This window comes from Mesoplodon mirus, assembly GCF_964341445.2.
Source record: "Mesoplodon mirus genome assembly, chromosome: 18".
Lineage (NCBI taxonomy): Eukaryota > Metazoa > Chordata > Mammalia > Artiodactyla > Ziphiidae > Mesoplodon > Mesoplodon mirus.
Window position 1 is genome coordinate 21,248,845 of NC_138994.1, and position 17,826 is coordinate 21,266,670.

The following is a 17,826-nucleotide window of genomic DNA, read 5'->3' on the forward strand; positions in this document are numbered from 1 at the left end:
AGAGCTACACCAGAACAACAGGAAAATTTCTTTGGAATCAGAGGTGCTCAGAAGAGCTACTATATCATTCTCAACACCAAGATTTTTAAAACTTCTTTTCTATGTTAAAGGGCTCATTTCCCCTCCCTCTGTCCCCCACACCTCCCCCCCAAATGATATCTTGTTTGGACCTGTAATACATAAGCACTGACTCTCTCAGGTTGAAGTAAGAATGGGGGTGGGGGGTGGCCTAGGGCAGCCTAAAGCTACCTAACCTCCCATCCACTGGTGAGTCTTTGATGGAACTAGAAAGGGAAGAAGTGTGTTGATGCCAGCTAGCATTACCATGGGTCCTGAAGCACACACTTCCCTGGGTGTGTCATGTACGGTCTCTTCCCTTCTGTGCTTACAACTCCGAGTTCTTCTGCTTAAGAACAGGAAGATATGAAACCTCAGACACACTGACCTAATATGTGCACAGAAACACACTTAGAGTGATGGAGTAGCTAAGTAAGGTAGATCAGATAGATCTTCAGATCCAGACTAGAGCTGGGAAGCCAGATAGAGCCTGAGTTCCCATCCCAGCCCTCTTGTTTGCTGGATGTATCCTACTAAGTGATTAAATCTCCTTTATTGTCATCTGTCAAATGGAGAAGATGATACATTAATACCCTCAGGATAGGGGTTTTGTGGGGTCCAAAGAGATAATATATATGAAGTACACAGTGTCAAGCATAAATTAAGTACTCAATAAATATGAGTGTTACTAATAAAGAATTTGAATGGAATAGAAATAAACAATAATCATGAATTGAAAATATACCAACAACTCTACAAGATTAAGCTAGAATTTATTCAATGATGATATACTCCATTTCTTAACTTCAGGCAATATTATTCCCTTAAACAAGCAGTCAAGAATATTAAATGCCAAAATAAAAGATTATTTATGAAGCTTCTCACTGCCTGGCAAGTTTCCATAGAGTAGTGAAAGAAAGACATGAGTGGGTAATTCATTACCTTGTTTGTTAAGTGTGAAATATTTACCATTTTAATTTTGCTAGTTCTTTCATTGGCCAGGTGATTCTGCAAATTAATTGGCACTGCCACTGGTTGTAACTTGTGTCCACCAGTTGAATGAAAGTAAATCATTCATTAAGGCCTGTGTGAGAGAGAACAGATGAGGACTTGATATGATATCCCTCTTGGCTTCAGAAGTTGAGTGTTGGCCTTAATAGAGGGAAGAAAAAAGTATATAAGATCAACTTTCAGAATGTTCGATTAATTAAAATAATATATTGCAAAGCTCAGCATGGCTCTTGGCACGGACTAAACACACAACAAATAGATATCATCTTCACCATCAATATCCTCTCTACTACCATCATCATTCAAATGCATTCCTCCTGATTTTAAATAGTACTTTTGTCCCAACAGACATTTCAAGTTACATCTATTGAAAAAACAATGGAACCTGCTTACATGGCACCCATGCAAATAGAAAAACCATTCCCCTGTCAACTAGTAATTGACAAGACATGTGGGTCAATGAGATAAAAACTATCTTAGCACACCAGACCTCAAAAAGTTGCTGCACCATTTTGAAGTCTAGTTGACAACCAAAATAGCTCAAAGACAGGATCCAGAAACAAGCCCGCCATTTTCTTTATTATGGCACCCTACATTAAACACTTGTTTGATCTGTTTTAAACAAAGAGTCGTGATGTTCATGGTTATCTGTATCCACTGTGCACTGAAGCTTTTGAAAAAACTGGGTGAGATTTCTTGGCTTGAGGTTAGTGTCATTTCTCCAAGTCCAAGCTTTATTTCCAGGGGCTCGTGGTTTGGAATCCCAGTCTGGAGTTGGCATTGCAGTTCGCCCTCGGCCTGCCACAGCTAGATTGAATTTGCTGTTTCTGGACTCAAGTGCTGAAAAAGATCCTGGTGCCTCAGGTAGGGGATGTTTGACCATAGAGGAAGAAATCTCTGTCTGCAGTCTCCTTTGCTCAGAGAATGGAATCACCCGTTAATATGTGGTGGAGCTACAGTGCAGGCATTGAACTCCTGTGTGCAATCTATTAATGCACCAGTGTTTAAGTTCTTCTATGGAAAAATGGAGTGTATTTCTTCCCATAAGTTTGTCCAAATAGAATAGATACATAATATTAGCAGTAAGGTCATAGAGTTAGCCCTGTTGTGGCACTGGCACCTTGGGAGCATACATTGTTCATGGTTTCCAATAGCTTTCTAAAAAACCCTCTTAGTTTCTGTCAATTTTACATAAATTATGATAGAATATTCATAAGTGTAAATTAAAAACAACATCACAATCTTTAAAAGGGTAAACATTTAAAGCGTGTCTGGTAGAGGACAACCATTGAAAAAAAATTGTGATCTGGATGGATTATAAAATAAGCCAGGGAAGAAATGCTATGGGGGTTGCAGACTAACGTCACTTAAACTTCTGTGAAGGGTAAGCTCTTCCCAAAATGACTTGCAAAATTTTAGTTTTGCAGTCCCCAGTTTCTTCCTCTTTGTACTCTCCGCCACAACCCTGTCATCTTCCTCCTTTTGCCCAGTTTACATCAGTGAAACTCTAAAAAGTTTTCTTGAACTTGCCCCACCCCAAAACTTCCAAAGATTGGGTGGTTGCTGGAAAGTTGCTTACCAGTGTTTTACAAGGTCCAGTCTTTTGGGTTTGACATACTCCAAGATAAAATTCAACTCTGTCTCTCCCCGTGCCCTCTGGCCACCCAAGTAAACTATGTGTAAAGTTGTTTCATTTATTCTATTCTGCAGGGTGAACTTCAGACACAGGAGCCGGTTTTTGACGGTGTGGAGTAGATGCAAAAGGACATGACAGGATGAGGGAATCTAGGATAGAACAGAGACACACATCCTGCTTTTGCTCATGCGGTCATTTTGGACTCCATCTGGGAATAAAAATAGAGTTGAGGTTTTTCTTTCTGATTGATAGTCACTTCCTTCTTTTATCCCCAGATGATCCTAAAAAATATTGCTGTAAAAGACAGATATGATCCCTTTAAATCATCCAGATCATACATTTTTCACTGGCTAATAACTGAAATAGGGATAATGTTACATATGAAGACAGTTCAATTGGTCAATATTCTAAATCTTTGTTTTTGCTAGAACTGTCTAGGAATGATGAGATAGCGGCCTTTTAATTAGGCAGAATTACACGAGTCATTCTTTAATGTGAAAAGTAAAATAACATTTATTCTCTCTTTAAAAGGATTTGGTCATTGGTTGAGAAGGAAGAGTGGAAATCATGCATTTGGGGGAAAATGTTTAATAGTTGATCCAAATAAATACATTATAATTAGGTTCTCTTTTCTTTTTTTAAGAAGTACTAAGGAAGTAAGTGTGATCTTAAGTCATATAGACTCACATAACATGAACACAGTGAAGGAAAAATTTCCTCTTAACTCATTATTAGATGCAGTTGTGGTACAGTTGACCTCACATTATAGAAGTTCAAGCCATACACATTATAGAAGAACAGTCTATCCCAAATTCCATTTACTTTTGTGGCCCCGATGATTCTACCTTTGTCACTTTATAGTCTCTATGTCAGAGATTTTACCCATCATGGAGTTTTCAACTATTATCTCTGCAGGGAAGACTCTTAAACTGTAAGCTCCAGCCCCAATTTCTCTTGAATTCCAGACCCATGTTTGCAACTGCTCTCTAGACGTTTCTATTGTAATGTCCTTCTTTCAGCTCAAGCAAAACCTGAAACAGCGATTTTAATCCGTTCTCTAAGATCGGTACTCCATTGCAGTTTTTTGATGCCAGCATGCTGCCAACATGGACTCAACTATTACTTTTAACTGAATCCCCACATTTATTCATTTGACAAATTCCGTTATTAACTCCTTCCAAATAATTACTCTACTGGAATTTTTCTCTCCATTATAGCATCAGAACCATGTTTACCTTTTATCAGTTATTGCTGGAAATACTTCCCCATGTTACCTGTTGTTGTTTCTATTTTTTGGGTCATTCAGTTCCAATTTGTTATGTCCCATCTTTCAAGATGTCATCTAAACTTAAAAAAAAAATTAGAACTGTATGATTGTAAAGCATGATTTTTTTTTACTCTTAAAGAATAGCAACTTTATTTTCAGTACTGATTTTGTTATATATCAATAAAGCCTGATTTTATTTCCCCAATTTGATTTTAATAGAACTCCCATCTAACTGAAGACCCAGTACGGCTCAAAATGCAATGCTTTCACGCTGATCTCTGTTACAGGTTTTCAGGGCTGATGATTGAAACATATGAGATGTTTCTTTACCCTTGGTAATCCTTCTGCTCACTAACATCATTAGCTGAAAATTAACAACAAATAAGACTGCTGAGAAAAAGTCATATTGGATAATTTCAGAAACAGGGAGGGGAGAAGGATGCCACAAAGTCTAACAAAATCCTATAAAAAAAGACATGCTTAGCTATTGCCACATGAGATTTCTCTTTCTTCTTCAAGCAACTATTAGACAAGATGAGGTCCCTAGTATATAAAGATTACATGTTAAAGTGTGTCTTTTTATTCATTAAAGTACTAAATAGAAATGTTGTTGTAATCACATTTTTAACACAGGTAAACACATTGAATTATCTCAGGAGAAGGCACAGTTAAGTACTGCAAGATTTTCTCCAGAAAGAAAGCTTTACAGTACTGTGAATCATACTTGTGTGAGGCTTATCTACAGAAAAACAGAGACAGTGGTTTTGGTTATTTTAATACACATGTTATCCCCACCTACAGTACTTGTTTAAGACTCCTAATTCCCACCTTACACTACAATTATGTGTGCAGACTGTTTGTTCTAAAACAGGCAGTACTGTCATTAAAATGCACGTTGTGCTTTGGTCCTGCTGAAAATACCAAATGCTTGTGGGCAATCTTAGTGACCACATGCTGAGACCAGTTGTAGAAATTCCCATTCTAGGTGACTGTGTGGCACGTGCACATTCATGAAACACAGGCATGGTTTTGAGTTCCACGTGCTACCCAGGCAGGGGATACCTCTTTCCTATATGCTCTTTAATGGCTAACTTAAAAGTATGAGATGCCACCTGCTGGAAACTGATAATATGAACTATCCTGCCATAAGATTTGAGCTGTGTCCAGCAGCAGAATTATAAAATTATGTTCTTTGTACTTCATTTTGCCTTTTCTACTTTACATGAATGGTATATGCATTGAGCTGTTGAATTAGTTAGAAAAACCTCTACCTCACACTGTTCTAAAGAATCTTCCATTTAAAGACATAAATTTGATTTAATGATCAATTTTTAGGGTTGGGGAGACTCATGGGAGAGCAAATAAGCCCGAACCCGATGCATACTTTGTTACATCTTAACTTCGGAAATGTTAAAATATAAAATATTTAGAAAACTAGATATCACAATAGCAATTTTCAATTTACTTTGAGTGTGACCGAGACATTCAGAATTACATAAGAAAACTTAATGTTTACAATTTGATTAACTAGGGATAAGGTATGATGGTGTTTGAGAACGTTTTGCCTTATACAGTGGTTAGCACTGTAACATAGATATTTGCAGAATTTAAATGTGATCAGGCATTATAGTCCACATAGGTCTTGGAATGAGTTAGCAATTCTGAGAACATTCTGTTGCGTTAGGATATAGACTGACAAATTCCACATGTGCTTGACACGTAGTAGGTGGTTAATAAATACCGACTGACATGTGGACTCAAATTTAGTTTTGAGCTAATGGGTCTATAAGGATTGTTGTCATTGACTCTCTGGGAGCCTTCTGTGTGTATTGTTTGAGTTAGTTTTATTTTAACAAAGTTGTGCTTTGGAATGTGCTTTCGAATGATGACTTATCTAATTCTGCTCTTCAGCTAATTAAAATTACCAGAAATTATTCTAATTCTTACAGTGTCCAAAAAGGCAGGTAATCTACCTGTGTGGGTTATCTCTATTGATCAGAGCACGGGCATGGCATGACAGTCCAAGTGACAGCTATGCTTATGTCAAGGTTTGCCTACACGTTGTAGAGTTGAGTCTGATATGATAATTCTATTCATATTAATAACATAACTTAATGCAGTAATTTTAATAATTTCTTTCACCCAGAAAATATCTATTATCTATACTGATATCCGGGCCCCATCCAAGATTATAATTTTTTTTTTTTTTTTTTTTTGCGGTACGTGGGCCTCTCACTGTTGTGGCCTCTCCCGTCGCGGAGCACAGGCTCTGGGCACACAGGCTCAGCAGCCATGGCTCACGGACCCAGCCGCTCTGCAGTATGTGGGATCTTCCCGGACCGGGGCACGAACCTGTGTCCCCTGCATCGGCAGGCGGACTCCCAACCACTGTGCCGCCAGGGAAGCCCCAAGATTATAATTTTGTCTGTGCTGGGGTCCAGGTATCAAAATATTTTTAAAACAATTTCTATTGACTCAATTTGCAGGCGAGTTTGAGAATCCTTGTTCAAAACAGTGAGCCTAGAAATGATTTGGAAAATAGATTGCTTTCCTATTTTTCTCTTTCAAGGATTTTTTTCAGTGCTTTTGACAGGACGGTCTTTTTTTTTCAGTGAGCTCATCTCTTGAATGAGCTGAATGGTGAGGTGAATGGTGACTTGTGTGCATCTCATAGATACTTTTATTAAGGCAGCATGAGATCTATATTACCTCAGGCTAACAAATTTCTTAGAAACTTGGGTAAAATGTTTATGTCATTTAAGTCATTTAAATTTATCCCTTCTGTACTGTAAATCATCAGTCCCAAAAAGTTGTTGAATTCTGGATATGCAGTATATCTTATATAATTTGTATCACTCATATATATATAATTCTCTCCTAATTCACCTAGTCCACTTTCTAGTTGTAGTTGATTTTTGTTCCTGGGATATCACAATAATAAATTTAGCACTTCTAATTAGAGACATAAAGCTATTCTTACTAACGCTAATGGAACATTTGTGATATTATTTGATTTCTGTTGTCTCTTTTGTGGAGGTGTTGGAGCCTATGACAGTTTTCCACATCAGAACATTTAACGTGAATTGTGATGAATATTTACTTTTCTTGGTTGCTCTTTGTTCCTTTCCCTAAACTGATAGACATGCTGGCTGCTTAAAATAAATTCCTCTGAGATAAAGAAGCTCTTTATCTCAGAGGGAGAAGGCAAGGTAGAAGAGGCAGAAGCCATTTTTACTATCCCTTGCAGTGCTAGATAACTTAAAAGTAAGCCTTACTGCATTGTTCAGAGTCTTTTCTTGTACTCTAAATGGCTTGGTTAAGGCATGCCTGTATTCACCGAGGAAGCAGCACTTACACGCGGTTAAATGATTCTCTCGCCTTTGTGATATAAAATAGCACTTAATATTCCTTTATAACGTCCCCACGTTGCTTTTGGAGTTTGATAAATGGTACCACTTAGAAATTTGTCTTTCTTGTTTTTCTGGTCTAGTAACCTTAACCGTCTTGGGTCTCCAAACTAATTCTTCTAGGATGTTTTTCTTCAGCTTTATGATAGCTATAAGATGACGCCAGATTTTTATGTTCCTTTGCCTCCCTGGGTTGTTTCTGTTCCTCAGAAAGGCTTCCACTTGCTACCTTTACCACGTGGGGATGCCCATGGAGAAAAATTGTATATCTTCATTATGTCCCTCTGGGTGCTGTCCTGAATCCCATCTCTTAATTTTCACACAACTGCGGGCTCGCCGGTGCTGCACGAGCTCCCAGGTCTCCGTATTAAGACCACACGAGGTGGTACTGACAGTCTTTCTCTTTCCCGTGAGCTTGGCTGAAATCAAGACTAGAGACTGACAGTTCTTCTTGTTGCTTGTGGTTCAACTTGAAACCACAAGGTCCAGAGGCACATGGTTTAGATTCACTGTCTTTCTCCGACTAACACAAACCATTTGTTCAAGCAACTTTGGTATCTGTTTGGGAATAAGAGATCTGCCTCGATACTCCCCAGACAGTCAGATAAATTCTCTTGGCTTCAAGACAAATTCAGAAAATTCTGCCCAACAATGGCAGGCGGTTCAGTTTTTTCGTTTATTTTTGCAATTTGTGAAAGGGACGACGGATAGACTCCTTGAAAAAAAATAAAAAATGCCAATCAAAGAAGTGGCCAATTAGAGGACCGTTTATTATGGAAAGTTCCCATATTACATGTAGGGAAAATGGAAATAAAATGATATGTCAAATAGGAAATAGAATTAGAGACCTGCCAGGAGCAGAATACCTGCCACTGATACTTTTACCCCTCTTTTTAATTCTCCCATTTAGCTGCATTAGGAATAAATACTATTCATGGATCTCAGGGAGTGAAGTGAGATCTATCTGAGAAAAGATTATGCTTCATTCATTTCTGGGATGTGTTGCATTAATCCTGCTGATGTTTGAGTGAATCGAGTCTACTCAGTTCAAGCCTCGAGTCTCATAAGCACAATGTCTATGATTATTACAATTTTTCCCTGAAATTATTTGGAATAGTAGAAAAAGGGATCATATAATAGTGGTAATGAGAGGTACAAACTTACTTCCACCAAGATACTTTGTATCTTTTTCCCCTATTGTTTTTTTAAATTAATTTTTATTGGAGTATAGTTGCTTTACAATGTTGTTGTGTTAGCTTCTACTGCATAGCAAAATGAATCAGCCATATATATACATATATCCCCTCCCTTTTGGATTTTTCCCCCCATTTATGTCACCACAGTACATTAAGTAGAATTCCCTGTGCTGTACAGTAGGTTCCCATCAGTTGTCTATTTTATACATAGTGTCAAGGCTGTATGTGTCAATCCCACTCTCCCTATTGTTTTTTTTTTAAAGTTAAATATTTGAATTACCCATCTTTGGGTTAAGCACTTTGCTAGTCTGTTGATGCTATTTGAATCTCACCATAAAATCAACAATAAAGTAAAAATAGCATAGGAAAATACCTGGGATAAATCAATAATGGCGGCCAAATATTTGTATCCAAATGTGGGAATTTGGCATCCTTACTGAAAGAGAAACACTTGCTCCACTAAAATACTAATCCACCAACCTAGTTTTCAATCTTGACCACCATTCCATATCGTTATACTATGCTATTTTCACATTTATTGTTTAACTTAATTCAGCAAGTGTCTACAGAACCTTTTCCCAGGGACTCTGTGGTAGTCTCTGGTGGGGACCCAAAGACAGATCTTGAGTTGCTTACTCTCTAGGGGATGTGAACAGCATGTATACATAAATGATGAATCATGTTGGAAGGTCTCTGTTGAGCACTTCAGTTATGAGCACGATGGGCAACTGCAGCCCTTTGCCCTCATGAGAGAAGGGGCTGGATATAAAAGATCCGGTGAGACAGAAAAGGCAGGTAAAAAACACAGAAACAAAAAACCTCATGTTAAAAATGAAGGTTTGTGACTTCTCTACGAGCATATGGGTCATTTGAAGACCTGGGCCAAGGTTGATAATAATTACTGCCATCTACTTCTCTTCTCAGTCCATGTACTGATACTTAGATTGACAATAAAGACTGCATCACACTCACATTCCAGAGGATGATTATGTTTTGGATTTAGAAGGTGGGGTATGGGAGAAATCAATTGAAATTAGGATCAGTGCTAGCATTAGAGATGTTTAAGGATAATTATGTCTTCATTGCTTTGATTCAGTAAATATTAAACTATAAGTATATCTTAATAACTAAATTCCCTATCTATCTATCCACCTCTACTAAGCACCAGGAACTGTTGTAATTGTGTCACATGTACAGTACCATTTTTTTAAAGTACTGTTTATTCTCCATCACAGCTCTGTGTGAATTCTTTTCCCATTTTACACAGAGAAATTTAAGGCCCTGAGTTGTTAGATAATTTGTTCAAAGTCATGTGTTAAATAATGGTAAAGCTAGGAATTGCATCCAGGCCGACTAATGTCTTCATTTCTTCCCAATCCTGCCTGCACTTTTTTATGATGTATACATTAACCAACATATAGCACTATCACTGACAGATGTTAAACTCAAAAAGAGGAAAAGATGGGAAGAGAGATTTGAATCTTACAAGAAAAGCTCCTTGCATTTGTCTTTTTGAGATGAGCTACGTTTTGTGAGGCATAATTGGTGCTGGACAAATATTCATGGCTTCTGCGGGGACAGTAGTGCATAGTTTCCATGTTCCTTGTGGTATATAACATAGATTCATGGTGGCAAATTGGAGTTTCCAAATTAGTCAGTCAAATTAATTTAGTGGCTAGCTTGTAAACCCATCCTTACTGATACAGAGGCTTGCCATTAAAAAAACATTCATGGTCTTCGAATCGTGTTATTTCTTAAATATATCTCTATAGCAAAGAGCATAATATACTAAACTGGTTTATACTTAAAGAAAAAAGAAACTTTTCTGCTATGTGTCTCTATCTCCTAGTTAGGAATAAGTGACCATAAAGTCCCTGAACGTGTGAAACCACAATATATTTCCCTGTTCTATCATTAAAAGCTATTTGCAACGTAAATGAGAATCAGAAGTAGAGGCCTGAGGGGAGGGAGAATAGCTTTAAGATTATATATAAGGAATTATTTCCCAGCAAGGATTGGTTCTGGGAATTTGGGTTCCTTGTTCTTTAACTGTTATGGGAATCTTCTAGAGACTTCTAATGTTACAACCTCTTAAATTTCTATATAGTACTGTATCATTTATATTAGCAAAATTGAGTTCATAACATCAGAGGCTGATGTCACAAAGTTAATGAAGTGAGTCTGAGACATTGGGAGATGGATATACTGTAGGTACAGTATCAGGAAAACGAACTTGGCAACCTCATAACTGAATGGAAGTACAGATTCAGCTTTTATGTTTGTTGTTTGAGCCCGTTGGCCAGGCATCAAGACAGGCATTGGGTTGAGCTGTTCCCCAGAGTTTCCAAAGTGTACTTACTGAGTCAGTCTGCTGTAAATGTAAAATCTTCAAGAGGACAGGCTTGGCAGTACAGAAGACTTTCAGACAGCACAGTGAATGAAGATGGTTAAGCTCTGGGGATGATTTTAATGAGAAAAAGAGGCAAATAGAGAAACAGCTAATTGGGAATAATTTTATGTGTGTGAAATATGGAGAGGACATGGGGACAAGGGGTGTGTTTATTTACACAGCAAAGTTTGGAAAAAGGAAAGCTCGTTGAATCCAAAGCTCTGTTTATTTTTGACATAGCTGCTTTGCAACCGGTCATCAATCTCCTGTTTTGCTTAATTATAGTAGAATTGTTTTTTAAAGAGATTTAAAATGTGGACAGAGTCATTAAAATGTTGGAATGCTAATGGACCTGAATTAAAGGAAGCACTTTTTACTCCTTTCAGTAATTCATCTATAATCTGTGATATAGAAGGATACCAATAAATAAGAGAGAAGACATGAAAACAGTCACTTGCATTAGCTTGTACTGCCTAGCATCGTGTCATAATAAGGTCACTTTAAGACATAAATTTACCCTCACCTAAAACAAGAATTTGAAGACTCATTAAGGAATACTTGATTTAGTATTGATTTCATTGGTTACTGATTTTACACTAGATTCCTCTTATTTATATGGGTGCATTTAGTTAATAAAATAAACTTGATATTTTAGCTAATGAAATTATATATACCCTCACAAATGTCAAGAGACTTCGTGAGTTGGGATTTATGTTTATTTAGAATAGAATGGTATACATAGTCCAAACTGAAACAATCCACTGGAGGGGAAAGGGAAAAATATTGCTGGAAAGAAGTTATACAAAGATTTTGGAAATTCATAAGCTGAGGACGCTTGCACAATGGGGAACGTTTGAAGGAGGTTCAAAGCAAAGAAAGAGCGCTGTGATCATGTGAGGGGGGATCTGAGGCTTTATTTATATCAGTAGTAGCTCACATTTAATGTGTGCTCCTCCTCAGGGTAGGCATTGCCCTAAGCACTTCACCTATTAACTCATTTAGTTCTCTCTAATGCTTATAGGGGTGGGTGTTATTTTTATCTCTGTCTTAGAGATGAGCTGACTGAAGAACAGAGAGGTTAAGTGCTCAGCTAAGTAACAGAGGTCAGAACTGAAATCGAGACACACTATGTTGCAGATGGAAGATCTCAAGTGCCCAACATCTGGAAAATGTCTAGTTTTGCTGAAACCAGAGCATCTGATATAGTTTTGATTTTCCTTTTAGATTATATTTTGCTTAAAATGAAGGAATCATGGGTGGGAGCTGTTGTGCTTCATTTTTATCAGCAAGAGAGGGAAAAAAAATCCCTCATGGATGATGGAACATCATGGGAACTGGAGAGAAAAAAATATATGTATATGTCACCCAGAGCCTAGATGATGAAGAAAGGTAAGGGCGAGTATAATCAGGGAAGAACCCTACATCTTAAGAAAGTCGGTTAAATACAAACACTAAAATGCATGAGCATTTCCGTGATCACTTTTTAAAAACACTTCAGCTCAGAAATTGATACGGTAGTTCTTACGAAAGACTCTACACTGTTCCCTTCAGAAGAAAAGCAAAGGATAAGAGTAAGCATAAGAAATTCCCTCCTAGAGCTAGAGTCTCTAATAATGACAAAAAAGGGAATACCATGTCCAGGGAAGTAAGCATAATTTGTAGTACATCTAGACAAAAATGAGCCAACATTCCTTGAGAAGAGGTGTTTATCGGTTTTATTTTTTTAAGTAGCAAAACCTAAAGTGTTTTAGCAAGGTGCCTTCCCACTAACCCAGATATATACAGTTACTTAACAGGGATTTATTAACTTAGGACTTGGCCAAAGAACATTCTGGAATGGAATAGCAACCATGTAAGTTTTATGACAGTTATTTAGGTGGACATCAACAATAAACTCTAATGTTGCCAGGAATTCTTCTACCAGTTCTCTCTATGAAGGTGGCCATGATATTTAAGTCGCATGGAAGAGTGATTAAATGTCTCTCTTCAGGTCTGACTTCTTTTTCTGAGTTCCTTTTCCTCATTTTGTATCCTTCTCTTCTCCTTTACTATTACTACTGGGACATCCTCTTCTTGATTCAAAGCCTCTGTTACAATTGTAGAACATGCTTACAACTTTGCTTGTACACGTCCTCAGATCCTGGTTTTCAAGTGCTCTGCATGTATCAACGGTTTCCCAAGGGCGGCTGTTTGACTCCTTACCTGGGAACCCTGCATAAAGTTGTAGGTCCTTTTTTTCGCTATCTGGAGTATTCTGTCTTATGTTCTCTCTGTCCTCATTGTTTCATTTACTATGAATTAAATTCCCTTTTGTTTAGAAGAACTACTTTTGCTTGGAGAACAAACTGAAAACAAAGCACCCATGAAGTAGCTCCCTGACCCTTTCTGTGTAACACTGCTGAGTACTTCCATCTCTCGACTGATACATACATTTTGGGAACAGGACAACCTTTCATTTTTAATATTAGCATATTTGCTTTCTTTAGAAGAATGCTTCCTATTACTTATTGCTGATGATGAGGGGATGAAGTGAACCCTCTCATACTTTGCTGATGGGCTGTCCATCTGGAAAAAACCCTCTGGGAAAGCTATTTGTCACCATTTGTCAAGACTCTAAAAATGACTATCTCTCTTGACCCTTTAATTTCACTTCTGGAAATTTATCCTAAGGCAATAATACTAAATACAGAAAAGCTTTATGTAAATAGAAACACTATTTAACATAGCACCCTCTCTGAGAAAGAAAACAAGATAAATATTCAGTAATATGAGAATGATTAAATACAAAATAAAATATTATTCTGCCACTAATACTATACTTAAGAAATAAATTGTATTCAGACAAAACAGAATTTTGATATAAAGTTTGAGAAAAGATGATTACAAATTATAAATTCAGTATGATCATAAGTGTGTAAAATACACACTGGAAGAAATACTAGAGTGAAAAACACCACTAGTTTAGTTCGGTTGCCTTAAGGTGATGGTATTACAGGTGATCTCTTTTTCTGTTTTTCAAGTTTAGCAGCATGTAAATAGCAAGCATGTTCTAGTTAAACAGGGAAAAACGAAAAGCAAGTTCAACTGTTAGAAAAATTTTCCTAAGTAAAACTTCTAAGGTTAACCCTCAAAATGACTTTTTTGAGGGTGGATTTTGGAAACAAATTGACTAAAGTTTTTTTGAACAAGGGTGATTGGAGAGCAGAAGCTCAATGAGGCAGCTTATAAAGACTGAGTTGACCTACAAGACGTTGGGGAGAGATGACCTTGAACACCTCAGACAACATTAAACTCCAGGTTACAGCTGACTGGAATCCTGAGGTTTTATTGGCCATGCGCCAGTCTGCAGCCCCGCTCTAACCACCCTAGTATTTTATAACATTGTAAAGACTGTATTGTTTCAAACATTTCAAAATTTTACACACAACTTGGCAGTCGTCCAAAGCCATTTCCAATGGGCCAAAGCTATCAGCAGCCACCCACCTCCTTGGCCATGGCCGCCTGATTAATGATGTTCCACCAATGGGGTCCTCTATTAGGATCATCTATGGCGGGGAGGCCCCAGGACAAATACAATCTTTGAGACTTGTCCATTGTCTATACGTTGTGCAGCTGATTTTTTTTTTTTAAACAGGGATGAAACAATAATAGAAATGAGAGGTCTGGTGTGGTATAGCTTGGACTGGCTGAATACAGCAGGCTCTGATTCAGTACAAAGCAAAGGATGCTCTTTGTCACAGACATTGTTCTTCAGAATATTTGTTATGGCATGTGACTTCTCTAAACTACTCAAGTTCCCCCTCCCCTTTTTTTTCATTGCTCCCTTATTTGACTTGCAGTTTATTTACCCCATGGTCTTAGAACTGAAGTTTTTTTTTAAAAAACAAACATAATATAAAGCATTTTTCATTGATATGTTTCCTTCTGAAATGAATGTCACACATTACTAAGTGTATTCAAGCCCTTCACATCATACCCTTACTAACTCACAATGTGCCCGTGCTATACTAAGTATTTTACATACATTCACTCATGTACTCTTTGCAAAATCCCTATAAAATAGTTATTGTTATTGCCATTTTAAAATAGTTATTGTTATTGCCATTTTACACAATAGAAAATGAATGCATGGAAAGGTGAAGAATCTTACCCAGTTATCCTCAAGGTTTGTAACTGGTAGAGATAGACAGTGAGCCAGGCAGAATAGACCGAGCATCTTGGGTTCACCACCCAAACCCACCCCACCACTTCTGGTGATTTTCAGTCTCAAATTGTCCAACAACTGCCATCGGTGATACTAAAATTTTTATGTTGAATGTGCACCAAATATTTCTTTACTGCTTCATTAAAATAGAAGGTAGAAATTGTTTGCTGAGAGATAACCTACAGTTCAGAGAAAAGAACGTCTGTAGATTCTGATACTAGTTTTCTGCTCTCTCTACAGAAAACAATAGCTTTGTTTCCTTGTTTGTTTTTCTGATTTAGAATGTATTATATCTTTGCTTCTCAGATTATTTTTGGTCTAACTGATACGGTAACGATCAGAAACACATTTACCCCTATCATTAATTACATGCAACTTTGTTTCACTTCTAGGAATGTTATTTATGAGGCTGACCTTGTAAAAGTGAAGGGACTGTACAGTCGGAATAGAGAGCTGACTCATTTCCATCCTGTAATCACGCACCGTCTATCCGACAAGTGGGAAGTGAAAATAAGTAAGATTTTACTAGTGGCCACTCAGACATTCCAATCATTTCTGTCAGTAGCTTTCATTCAATTATATAAACCTCAGCTATGCCTTTTTTAAACCAAATTACAGTATATGATAAAGCAAGAGCCACAGGCTTCACAAAGACTATCTAACACTGTAAAAGGCCCCATATGAGCCCTTTATTCCAACTTGGTTCCTTTGCTTGACAAGATTCATCAGAAAATTCATCTCTTGGTTTGGCTTTGCTTCTGTTTCCTTGACACAGAGTGTATTTGTTTATTTTTTAATTAATTTTTATTGGTGTATAGTTGATTTATAATGTTGTGTTAGCTTCTGCTGTACAGCAAAGTGAATCAGTTATACATACACATATATCCACTCTTTTTAAATTCCTTTTCCCATGTAGGTCATTACAGAGGATTGAGAAGAGCCCCCCTGTGCTCTACAACAGGTGCTCACTAGTTATCTATTTTATATACAGTAGCGTGTGTATGTTGATCCCAATCTCCCAGTTTATCCCTTCTCCCCCACTTTCCTCTCTGGTAACCACACAGAGTGTGTTTAAAAGGATTGTTGATTTAGTAACATTCTGTCCCATGATATGCTCAGCAGAGATGGATATCTATGGTCTTGTTAAGATGAACCTGGAGGACATTATTCTAAGTGAAATAAGCCAGTGACAGAAGGACAAATACTGTAAGATTCCACATATATGAGGTCTCTATACTAGCCATACTCATAGAAGCAAAGAATAGAAGGGGAGTTGCCAGGTGCCAGGGGAAAGGGGAAATGGGGAGATGCTGTTCAAGGGGTATAAAGTTTCAGTTGTGAGAGAGGCATAGATTCTAAGGACCTATAGTTAACAGTACTAGATTGTACACTTAAAATGCGTTAAATGGGTAGATGTCATGTTAGACGTTCTGAGTACAATAAAAAAGAAGCAAGGCAAAACTTGACTTGCCTGTAAATAATATCACAGAGGACAGAACCTTAAAGCCAACACTACCCACCTTCTCTGAATGCACCGTGGAAAGAATGCAGGTTCAGCACCATTTAGGTATAGCTTTACTTTGTCTACAACTTACTCGTGGCTTCGGGATTGGAAAGGTTAAGTGATATGCAAAAACTCACTTTCCTCATTTGTAAAATGGTTAAATAATATCTACATTACAAGATTTTCATTAGAAATAATATTTCCGAATATGCAGTAGAACGCCTGGAATATAGCGGTCCTTCAGTAAACTGTAGTGAGTATTATTTTAAGTTATGTTAATTTCCTTTGTCATCAGCCCTATGAGATGAGGACACAGTGGGACCTCAGCTGGCACCAGGTAACATAAATAAGGGCAGCACGAGTAGGGCATTTTAGTATTACAGATGCTATGTTAATAGGAAAATTAATAACAGTAGAGGTAAGGATATCGCACATTATCTTGTTCTTTCCCTATGAAAAGCCCAGGTTTCACCTGGATGAAGAAAATGATGATAGCATTGGTGGAGGAAAATAAAAAAACTTTGCATTATTTCACTCCTTTTAGAAGGCATTTTCTGTCCTATGTTTTTCCAATATACTCTTATCCAAGTAAACCATGTTTCTGATGGAGTTGAAACAAAGATTAAAGCCAGAATGTCATTACTGAAAAGGCGAAAGTTTATACTCACTGAAATATAATATGGTCTTTAAGATATTCTGAGTATGGAAGGGATTAATCCCGACATCCTTCAAATGCTGAAGTGTCACATGCTCTATAGCAATGGGCCAGAATTCATGTTTAAGGGGCAGACGTGAGATAGTAATTCTAAACCGCTATTAACAATCCCTCGTATTGTTTCAGGGCTTCCATTACAAGCCAGTTAGAAAACCAAACTTCTATTTTGGTGGCTAGTGTGATTTGTAAGTTGTTTTTCCATTGTGATTATTTTGTCAGGTTAAACCTTACTGCTCACAAATTTCTGTGCTGTAAGCCTGAATGCATCTTGATGTGTTTGCCTGTGCTAAATCAGGGATCACCACTCACCAAATGAAAATCTTTTTGTTCTAGATGTAGCTTGAACCAGAAGCTTACCCACTTGCTTGGATAAAGAACACTTTGAATATTTGCTTATTACAGCAGTCTCAAAACATTAGGGTGGGAGTTAAGCCCACAAT